At 40.3% G+C, this 12097-nt stretch overlaps 1 protein-coding gene across 2 annotated transcripts in view; it reads right to left on the bottom strand.

Annotated features, from left to right (window-relative positions):
* TENM4 (teneurin transmembrane protein 4) overlaps window positions 1-4682 on the bottom strand; it is a 394575-nt gene extending 389893 nt beyond the window's left edge. For both annotated transcript variants that reach the window (XM_068930642.1, XM_068930643.1), the window contains exon 1: window positions 4605-4682. The gene's annotated coding sequence lies outside the window, so the exon portion shown is untranslated. The remainder of the gene's footprint in view (window positions 1-4604) is intronic.
* Between the last annotated feature and the right edge of the window lie 7415 nt (window positions 4683-12097).

The following is a 12097-nucleotide window of genomic DNA, read 5'->3' as shown; positions in this document are numbered from 1 at the left end:
CCTGTATGAGGCCAGCCAAGCTAATTTTTATTTTTCTGAAGGGACTGAATGCTCTGCAAATCTGAGTGCATGCCTTAGGCATGCACCCTCTTTCTCCTCCCTACTAGCACATAATTGCTAGCAATCCTGGGAGAAAACAAATTGTTTTCATCATGCGTCAATGCGCAAACCTCCTTGAGCCAGATGTCCAGCTCAGAGAGACGTTTCTCCAGCTTTTCGATTCTGCATACCTAGGCTGCAGTTCTCATAGGAACTTGTCCTATTTCTCCTATTTCTTGTTTCCACTTAGGTTGGAAAGATCCTTGTGAGGTCTGCCACATACTGCTACTTGCCTTTTCTGGTCCAGATTCAGAGGTGCTCATCTCCATATTAAAATCTAATCTCTTTTTTTTTTCCCAGTGAGGACAGATTTGGTGTACTGCTAATAATAAATGTTCAGGATAGTACTTTTAGCTAGGCCAAACTGTCCCTTTCTACTAACAAGTTAAATGTGCTGAAGGAACTGCTACTTTGTCCAACTAGATAAAAGTCATATCTCCATGTCCTGTATTGCAGAAAAATAGTCTTAATCCAGTCATGCAGTGAAGAAGGTGAGCGCCCCGTTTCAAAGGCACATAGACCTTACCAGATTTCTGACTACACCTTATTATCACTGATAATACTACTGCTTTTATTACTACTTTCACCACTGTTACCTAGACAATAATGCCTTGGAATTCTAGTTATATGCAAGAGCCTCACCTAAATATACTTACAGTTGCCTTCCTTATTTAAGCCTATGCTTAACAGTAGGACTTAAATGGACTACTCACAGGCTCATAGCTAAGCACATGCCAGTTTTGTAGCAGCTGTGCTTAGGGGTGCTTTCCTCTACCACGTGAGGAGAGATCATTTATCTCACTTTCCTTTATTTTTGCAAACTTCTTTGTTTCGGGTTAGCCTGCTGATGAATGCTCCTAACATCCTCCTGTTTGCTTTGCCTTATGATGTTTAGTGGCTTCTTAACCCCAGAACGTTTCATACAGAAACATTTTGTGCTCTCCTGGAGAACAGTGACTGGTGTTTACATGCCCCAAAGCAAGTTTCACTCCCTTTTCCCCACCATCTTCCCCACCTTACCAGCCAACTTCTAAGTGGAATCTGCAAATTAAACCAAGTCTAGCCTGGGACAGCTGGAGCATCTGAAAGCTTCATTGAGGACTGAAAGAGTTTATCTTGGCCTACACGGATGAGCAAAAGCAAAATGGGCTCAAAGTCTCCTACTAGTTCCCAACAGTGTCCAGTGTCACCGACTGTGGTTATAATGCCTTGATATATCAGCTGTGTTGGCCATACGCAAGCCACACCAGACCTGTTAGATCTGTCTGTAATGTTTATTGCAGGATCATGCAGAAATATGTAAAGGCACCCTGCAAGAAGCCCAGTAAGGTCCTGAAAGCAGTGAAACCACACTAGAGTACGTGGATAAACCATACTGTTCATGGAGGTGGGTGGTATTGGTAAATGATGTCGAGCTGTGCAGGCTGTGGGTTAGGTGTGTATCATTACTGCTCCCTGTGGTTTCCAGAGGAAGATGCTGTGCTATCATGGCATGTTATTAAGCCTTCAAGGAGGTAAACAAAAAGTATCCTCAAGGGAAGATTTCTCTGAGATAGCCTGTACGCACAGCTGAGTGCAGTTCCACTGCTATACAGTTACCTCTTTTTCCAGACAATGTAATGACTGCATCTTTGTTATGGCACTGCTGTTGCATATCAGTTCTTTAGAGCATGTGAGATTACATCTCCTGCATGTCTCAACAGGAGGAACGAAACCTCGGCTGAAAATAGCTTCCTGAAGCACAGCAAAAGAAAAAACAAAATCTAACGTGTCCAAGAAATACAGCTGCAATTCACTCTCAGATCTAAACAGGGAGGAAATGATTCATTGACAACATACAAACAGTTCTCTTCTTAAACTTCTGATTTCGTACTGGTTTCTTCACCCACGTTGCCGCACACCCCACAGAGAAGTTACTGATTACATCCTTCCTATTGTTTTGCCAATTTCTCCTCTAGGAAATAATGGGAGGGGATGGCATTATGGAGACTGATGCACTTGACAGCAAAAATAAATAAGTGAATGAAAGCATAAATAAATAAATAATTCCTCTAATAGTCAGGAAGACAAGCCTATTTCATCCTTCCCTCGGTATCTTGCGCCAAACTTCTGAGATTATTCAAGAGAAATGATGATCTGGTGCCTCGGAGAAATACGTATCAATTAACACCTAATTAACGTTGCATGACAGATTGATTCAAATAAATAGAGCATTTTAAATGAACCTCTGTGTAAATTGCGGATTGAAACAAGATGCCTCATACAAGAACGAGCAGCTCCTTGTTATTACATAACAACTCTATAGCTGTAGCACCTGGAGGCTTCAAACACATTGCTAGCCCAATGTCTTAGATGATATAACTATATCTATATATATAATATAGTTATAGTTATATATATAGTTATATATATATCCTTATACTATATATACTTATACTATATATAAAGATGCTTATCTTCGATTTACAGTATAAACAAGAAGATATGCCATGACGATCCTATGACCGGTAGACCGAGTCTAAGAAAACACGGGACTTAAGGAAATTTAAAAAGTTGTACACATTGTCCAGCCAATCACAGCAGCTTCTAATTAACATTAGCTGGACAAAAAAGAATGAACCTTCAAAAGCTTATTCATATAAAGTGTTTTGCTTGTAAGCATCCCAAAACATATATGGGTTGCCTCATGGAGTAGTAACGGGAAAATATAGTTTAGATGGGAAAAGAGCACACAGGATGCAGCCCTGGATAACGTCCGGAAAGCCTAGAACAACAGCTAGTGTTTTCAAGCTAGGATACCTCATGCCAGCCAGCTAATGCCATCTCTTCTCAACTGAGTGAAAAACGTTGTGATGTTCAGCAATAAACCATGGTTGCCGTTGAGGGCTGCAACTGAGCAGCACCTCTGAGAATCAGCCTGGGTCCAGATGAACATTGGCTGCCCCAAAGCAAAGAAGCTGGCTGAAGAGCACTCTGTCTTTTGCCAGTGGCCTTTATCAGGTAGCATACTTGACCAGCCAGCAGCGCTTTACCTTAAAACCTGGAAAGAGGAACCAGCATAGCAGAACCAAGAACCAGGATAAATTCGCTATCGCAGCTGTGCTACTACCAAGCTCACTCTGGGATATCTTCAATACTCTGTTATATTATAGAGCAGCACGGATACCCTTAGCCTACTGCTAAGATGGGTGCGCTAACGGTCCTTTAAGAGAGACAGACCACAGTGCCAAAGCCCCAATACTGTTGCCGCTGAAATTAACTGATTTAATTAATTGATTGAGGGCCGATTATTAGCCCTCTGACCTTTGGTTGCTGACCAGATCACCCGGCAGCAAAACGGTGACTAAATGTATCAGTATTTAGACAAAATGAGTAGCAAATTAAAACAAACCAAACAAACAAAAAACAACAACAGACAATCCTGTAGATGACAAGTAAGAATTCGCCTTCAGTAGAAGACTGTCTGGATGTGTTCTGCCAGCTTACCCATCACTTTCCAAACAGAGCTTGTGGTCTTCAGTGACTCCCAGCAATTTGGGGAGTTAATTATTCGAGAGATTTCCTCTCCCTTTCCTCACTTCATTCAGTTTGCTGTTAAGCTAGCACCTCGTTACAGTTACATATAACGTGAAAATCTTATTTCCAAAACTTCATTTTTCTGACAATTTCTCACCTCTCTATCTTTCCTTTGATGCATAGTCTTTATCTTGCAGCAAAACCTTTCTCGGGGCTCAACTTTATGAATCCTGGTTGAACTTGAAGGGGTGTTACAGACACACGATTTCAACACATACCAGCTCTAATACTTCCAAAGAACCCAAACCCCAGCATACGATATATTTCATTTGAGTAGGCTAGACATGCACATATATCTTGCCCTATACATACATATACATGTATATGTACACATAAGACAAGCTCTGATTTCCCAGTAAATTCATACTGATTTTAGGGGGCTGCCTCCTATTATTTATGCCCGTATCTGTACTGCAGTGGTGATTAAGGCACTGGTGTTCACTAACTGCTCCCATTCCACATTGCAAGTCAACATAACTCTGCTTCAATTCCATTTAAGTATTGGTTCATAATCAGGATTACAACTTTTGGTTAGGGTACAGATGTGCTATTAGGATTGCTTGTCATACTGACCAGCGCTCTCTTTGCATCCATGGCTCTCCCATTTGCCTGTCACTATCTGTGGTTTCTGGTTTGTTCCCTAGATTGAAAGTCATTTCATGCAGGAAATGTCTGTTTCCAGAGTGCCTGGTGCAGAAAAAGTGAGTCCTTGATTAGGACCCTTGAGTTTGACAGAAATGGAAATTAACCTTATTAGATAATCATAATAAACACAGAATAATAATAGATAATTTCTAAGAAAGTAGTGAAATTCCTCATGACTCCAATCAGAGAAATCCGTACAAGAAACATTACAACTACTGTAATTTGATTTTAAACAGAAACCTAACATAAATTAAAATATTGCAGACAATGGGATTAATACTCACTTTTAGTATTGACCTTCTTTGAAGTATCTAGGAATAATCCATCAAATACTTCTTGCAGTATACAGTTATAACATGGGCTTGGACTAGTCTCAGTCTACCTGTTAAAAGATATAGACAAAAAAAAATCAGTGTTTTGTTTAGTATATATTTTTTAACTTTATATACTATACTAGAACAATTAAAGACAACTGCTACGTAGACAAGGTACATAAAACTGTCATCTAAACATATGTGATTCTTAGCATCATGTCACCATCAGCGTCATATCAAGGTACGCTTATTCATCCCACAGAAGCAAGTACATTTGTTAAAAAACCACTAAGGCTTTCTGTACAGCCGTTATAATTAAGTGCCCATCCTTGGCTAACTGTGTAAATAGCCATCCCTCTGCCAAGAGAATAATTTACCAGCTCCTCTGTTGTAATTTCAGGGGTTTCTTAATATTGTCGCAGTTATTCCCTTTCTGTTGTGTGGTTTTACAACTCGCAGAAGGTGGAAGAACTTTTTAACGTCATCATATCCTAAATAGTTTCCCTCCTTACATCTTTCACTTTGGTTACAGTGAAATGATTTAGATCTTACACGGATGCTTCTTATGGTTTCCACTCACATCAATAAAATTTGTGTTACCTGAGTTGCTTGCAGTATTAAAGACCCCCAATTCAAAAGCAACTTCGCATGTGTGACAAGCCTGTCAACCCATAAGCTGGAGATTCAAAGAAAGTAGCTTCTTTGAAAGCAGGCCCACACTAAGTGCATTCATAGTGCAGCACCACGGTTTCTCTTCTCTTCTGAAATGCTACGTGTTTGTCGTTAGCTCATTAGCCTTGTGCCTCATCTCTGAGCTCTGTCCTTGTCTTGGCAAGCCACAAACCCATGGAGACTGGGGATGGTGGGGGAGATACCACAGCAGCTGGAGGCAGGTGGCTGCATTGAAAGCCACATACCCAGTGCCAGTAACCAGGTGATCCATTTAGCTAAATATACATGTATCTTACATGCACCCTGGTGCACAGGGTCTGGCAGAACTGTAGAAAATAAAATTTAAGCCTGAGTGATGTGGTAGCAGGCTATTACAGAGGTGGGCTTCCATCTCTTTCCTTGGCAGCCTGTTTCTACATATATGCCCCAAAACTGCATTAACCTTTTAATTTTGCCAGCTGTAAATGAATTTTGACTCTACAGTAACCTTTCCACTGAGAAGGTGCAGAGGCCACCCTTAAATAGCTGCTCTGCTAGGTGGCCTTTTACTCCATGGGCCGTATTCTTCAGTTTCCTCCCATTAATTCTGCTTCTTGAGCAACCTTCTCTCTGCTGATTGTGTCCCGATATAGATTATTTCACCCTTACATGCATTTTTCAAAGCTGCAACTCATTTTGTCATTTCCTGCCTAAGGTTTCTAATCTCTCTATCTATCTTTGCTTATTTACGCAATGCCTCCCAATTTAGATCATCTGTGATTTTAATTAACATGTACTCTTTCCCTGTCTTCTGGCTAATGAATGAAGATGTTTAAAGAAGACTGGACTCAAGACTGCTCCCTGATGTTCCCCACTAGAAAACTCATGCGATTCAATGCAATTTCATTTATTATCTCACTTTGTTAATAGCCCTGTGGATGGTTTTTAATCAACATCACAGGGTCCTTACCTAAGCCAATCTGAATTAATTTTGCGAGTCTCCTCTCTTGCTGGTGTTCACTTCAGCGAGAGGGAAAACAAAAGTACAAGAGGCCATCAGTCACCAGGATGCTTTCCTGAGAGGTTTAGAAATTATCAGGAGGTGAGGATAAACTGTTCATTCCCCTCTGTCAGGATTCTGCATGGTATACCTTCATGGTCCTCACCTCCATAATATCTGTGGTTTGTGTTTGACTTGAACCCAGATCTGCAAAACACGTAGCCCAGCTAAGGACTGCTCTCCTTTCCTACCAAGAGAGGATGATGCCCGTCTTTGACATTTACACTCCAGTCACTGCTCAGTGACTGCACTTATCTGTTCCCCCAAAATAAGGGTCTTGCCTATCCTCGTGCACAGCTTCCTCCACCTCCTGATAACGGCAGTTTTAATATGCTATTTGCATCCCTTTTGGATGAAAGAAGAAAGCACCTTTCCACGACAAGGAAAAGGGCTAGAAAAGGCATTTGTGCCGTGACCTTACTTTGTTTGGGTTGTTTACTTTCAGAAGTGTTAATTGATGTTTTTGAATCATCCCTTAAATATTCTCAGAATTTTCAAGTTTATGCCTTTTTAAATAAATGTCTCAGGAAAAAAACAATGACAATGACACCCCCTCTCCTCATTAAAATTCATGCAAAAGAGGAAAAAGACAAGGGAAAAAGGAAAAGGTTGAAATATTTCCAGAAGTATCAGTCCTGAAGAAACTAATTATGAACTAAGAAACAATCTAAAGAAACACTGAGAGAGGTAAAAAGCATTGAGAACACTGAAAGTTCTCATTCATTTATAAACAACCTTCATAATTTTAAACACATATGTAAATTGATATGCATTGTTGTTTTTACCTTTTTCATTAAGTGCCAAAAGATATGTAGAACAAAAAGTTTATCCGTAATACTCATAATAGGAAAAAAATACAAATTATTTTACTCTAAACTTTTAAAGACGGCCTAGTTGGAAGTGAATTGCCTTTGAGTTGCCAAAAATAAGCATAAGAAACTAATCTAAGTCCATCACTATTGCAGTTTATACTCTACACAACTTCAGTGTGGTGTAATTAGCAGTGTATTGCAATAATTTATTATTGGTTTAAAAAGTCTGAACAATCAGGACCTTACAGCCAAATGGGAAAAGGGGAAGCTATGAGCCAGACACATTATTCTGGTTCATATTAATTCAGCTATTTTACCTTTGGTGCACATTCATCTATCCATACAATGCAAATGCTCCTTTGAGAAGGACGTTGAATATTGAACCTTTGGCGCAATATGAAATATGAACTCTGAGGCATAGCTGCAATAATACCTCCATTTGTGTTGTTATGATTAACGTTCATCTGAATAGGAAGCATCCAGCAATATTAATTATGGAAAGACTGAGATTACAATTGTCATAAATCACTGTGCAGGGTAAAGCAAGTTCTCCAAAGGCCTTACAAAAAAACTCTTTTTCTCTGGTTTTGGAGTTCATTTCAACCTCATTTTTACCAAGCTTTCCTACCTGTGTCTGTTGACAAGACAGTAATTATGCTTTTCTCTTGATTAACACATTCTTTTCAGTAAAGTCCCAAGCAGCTTTCACATGAAAGGCTGAATTCAACAGAGCATCGTTCTTCTCACTAAAGGCTTAGCATTCCCCCATGGTTAATTTATCACACAGATACTTCCTGTCTTATAGGAAGAAGGGTGGCCTTGAAGCTAATGCTCTTGATTCAGACAGAAGTCTTTTCCACAGCAGTTGACATGGACGCCTTTTCAAATACAAAGGCTGTATCAAATTCATTTCATATGTGAAAATAGGGGGAGGAAAATGGCATACAGTTTCTCCACTAAAGCACAGATTCAACTGATTTAACCTTAAAAGTCTTGGGTTTTTTGCTAGGTACCAAGGGTCTACCTCACCACACGCATACCTTGGAAATTTCCCATTGCTTGAAACACTATCGTCCATAAAGCTATGTAAGCACATCAAATCTTTATATATCTATGTATCAAGTCAGCATTTCCCCCTTCACTACCATTTCTTTCCTCAGCATTGTTAGCAAGATTAGCATTATTCACTGATTAGTCAAAGCAAACCACCTTAACTTTTGGTGCATCAGTTTTCATTTGTAACAGACATAGGACGCAATGATTTATTTTGATGTATTACATTGTACCCTACAGAGCATCCAAAAATAAAAACGGTTTCATTATCAGTGCTGTGAAAACAAGCACTGGCATCAGGGACCACACACAAAGAAAGAACAATTTCTTGCCATCTGTGTTCTTTAATCCAGGCTTTTGATGGTTGGATTGTTTTGGGGTTTATTTGCTCGGGTTTTTTTGGATATGTGATTTCCAAACGTATCATATATTCAAGCAGTGACTGAGGGGGTCTAACCAGCACTCAGCCCTGGAAATGGACAGCAGAGCTTTTCACTGCTTGCCTGCTGCTTTGGTCCGTCCTAGGTTAACTCACAGCAGGCGAGATGCCCCTGAATTAGCAGTGGTACTGACTGAATTGCTAATGAAACAGCGCCTGCTTTGCAAGAAAACATTCCCCCGGAGATGGCAGTAATTAGTGTCATCCTCAGCAGCACAAGAAATGGCCATAGGTGGCTGAGCTGTCAATGGGAGGCGGCAGGAAGGGGGGTCGTGAGCATGCCCTTGCTAAGGTCCTACAGACTGACCACTCGGGACGCCGTTATCCCGCCTCTCTCAGCCTGTTGAGTTGGTGACAGAGGAGGCAGCAAAGTATTTAAATGTATTCTTTAGTCCACCCCATCCCCGAATAATTCTTTAACCAGACGTCTACCATTAAGCGTGTGCTTAAGTCTCACTGAAGTCAGCAGAGCTTAAACGTGTGCCTGAAGTTAAGCGGTCCCTCGGAGCGCATTGGCTGAATGAAGACAGACTGATGAATCGGAGACACTTACTCACAAACGGGATTAAATAAATACATACATACTTAAACTGGTCACTGTCGTTGCCAATTGTTTCTGGGCTGCACATATTCTCTCCATCTCTTTTTCCATTATCACCATCTGCTCTAAATGATTACTAGGGATTAGCTGCGGAACGCAGTAGCCAAACGGAGCGAGGCAAGAAGCTGAGACAGCGTGTGCAGGAATGAGCTGAAAACCATCCTCCCAAACGAAGCCCTGCTCACAGGGAAACCTCTCGTTATTTTGTTCCCCCACGGAGAAAGGAAAAGCATGGATCGTGTATTCAGAGATCATAGGTACGTTCCAAATGGCAATAAATAAGAGCAGAAGAGAGTTTCTTTGGGTTCAACAGAGTCAAAGGATGTCTTTCTTTAAGTCAGCATATGCCTTTACAATGACTGAGTCCCCATCAAGATCAAAAACCCGCTCCAGATCTGCACATTCTTTCTTTTTACACCAATCTAACACCCAATATAGAAATATTTATTGGCTCCAGCCTAGTATTTTATTGCCATACACTGACAGCTTGTCATCAGCAAAACAAATTATTATAATTATTGTCACGATCATCATCTATCTACACAATCAGCCCTTGGCTTCAAAAACCAAGGAGAAGGCAGTACTTCAAAATCTAGCGGGAGGTCCTTCATAACCAACCCACGGCAGGTGACGAGGTTTGCCTGAAGGTACCACCGTCCCCCAGCACTGATTCGGTTGGGAAAGAGTTAAGGGTATCCTCCAGGATTGCTATCAGTCCTTCATTTGGATAAAAAGGAAACAGGGGAGGACCATTAGAGTGAGGATCTAGAGTACAGGCTGAGCAGCCCTGGGGGAGGAACCGCACACACAGCTAAGCCTGAAGAGCTGCTCTTTCAAGAAGCACCTCTTCTTTTTAGCCCACACGTCACTTCAATTTTGAACCTCATCAGTAAGAATGGCTCCCAGAGGAGTGAGTGTTTTGCACATCGCAATCTGTTCCAATTGTGTCGCAGGAGCCATTTCACAGTACTTTATCTCTGCTGTTATTTTTTTTTAAGAAGGGCGAGGCTGCTTTTTAAGCAGTTGGAGGACTACGTTTACAGAGTAGGCTGGAAAAGGCTACGCAGTGGAGGTTTTGCAGAATTAAGATAATTTTCTCGGTGTGTAATAATTTCATGTGAAAAATTGGATTTCTGGGAAATGGTAGCAGAAGTAAAGGATGTGGAATGTGTCCGGCTGTTGAGCTTCCGCAGAATTGCACTTCAGTGTTCATCAAAGAATCGGTGTCCTGCGCCCTTTGTGTACCAAGCTCTTCTTCCTTATTTAAAACCAGATATGCTCTGTGCAAGAAGTTGGCTATCGTGTTCTGTGTTTATTCTCATTTTTATCTCATTTACCTGCATATACTTTGGTCATCACAGACCTGATTTATCTCAGCTAACCATAGATATCTATATACTAAACGTTAAAGAACTATCAGTCTAGACTCATTCAGATGTCTAACTTTCAGATGCGTAAGTTATGGCCCTTGAACCTCACTCCAAGTTATGCTTTCAAAGGGAAAAGAGTATCTACTCCTGCAGCCAATAATTGTCATGCTGCCTTGACAATGATAAAGCAAAGTAGCATATCAATAATGAGACTATTCAAAATATCCCAGTTGATCAGGATATTGAGCCAGATAAATAACTTACTATGTCAAGCCAGAAGAACCTGAGGTCAGAATATCCACTTTCGGCCAACTGGAACAAAGAGAATGGGCATTTTCATCGGTGTAAGTGGCCTTGAAGCACAGCGATGTTAACTGAGCTGCTTCTGCTGTGGGAATTTGGTCCATTGAGCTTAAGATTTCTCAATTAGGTTGGCTGAGCAATTATACTAAAATGCAACAGCTTCTCATAGTGAAGGTGATCATATACTTTCATAGTTTAAAATTAACATACCCATTTAATCAGGGCTTGCTAAGCAGTTTAGAAAGCCAGTTTTGCTGCAAATATGAAACCTTTCTTCAGAGCTTACCACAAAATTTGCTTTGAAATGGTCATAATCCACATCACTAAATTCAAACATTAAAATATGTCTTTTGTGCAATGGTCTCTCCAAAATACATATTTTCCTAGTCTACTCTGAAAAAGAAAATTGTCGTTGGCTCCAAGGTCATTTTTTCAGCTACCGCTTCGCCTGTGAAAAAAATACATGTATTTTTTCCGTGGGGTTTATCTCATAACTAAAAATCATTTCTCCTGGCCCATTTGAATTCTATATTATAAATATCCTTGTAGAAGAATGAATTTCTGTTTTGCCTACGAACACATCACAGCATGCGTCCCGTTCAGAACAGATATTTCTATAATTGTTGCTAGATTGTTGTCCTGTAACGACGTCAGGTCTTTTAGCACAGACTCCACCAACAATATAACAAAATCTCACCAGCAATACACTTTTCGTTAAAGCTGTTAAATGGAAGCAGTAACCTTTCCATTTATCCAATGCTGACCTGTAATCCAAAGCCCTTCAAATACTTTGCAATGAAGGTTAATTGCCACCCCTATTTTTTGCTAGGGGGTGAGGTGACATTGAGAAGTTTATAGGAGCACAGCTATTGAGCTCAAGAATGGAAAACCTGATCCTACCAAAGTTTGGTGGCTGCGGACTAAGCTAGTTCAAATCACCTCACATTTCCCATAGACTGTAAGCTCTCCTGCATATTAGCTTGTATGTGCTAATACATCATTGTGTGGTTTATTTATACATCTGAATTTGGACATATTTCGGCTTGAAAATGCTTGATTTGGGGAAAATTACAACATCTTTGCAATGATTCTAATCTACTTGCCACAGATAATACATTCTCTGCAAAAATTCCACAGAAACAGCTCTGCTTGCAAATTTATTAAGAGTAGAATA

This window comes from Struthio camelus, chromosome 1 (genome assembly GCF_040807025.1).
Source record: "Struthio camelus isolate bStrCam1 chromosome 1, bStrCam1.hap1, whole genome shotgun sequence".
Classification (NCBI taxonomy): Eukaryota; Metazoa; Chordata; class Aves; order Struthioniformes; family Struthionidae; genus Struthio; species Struthio camelus.
This window is presented reverse-complemented; position numbering and strand designations above follow the sequence as displayed.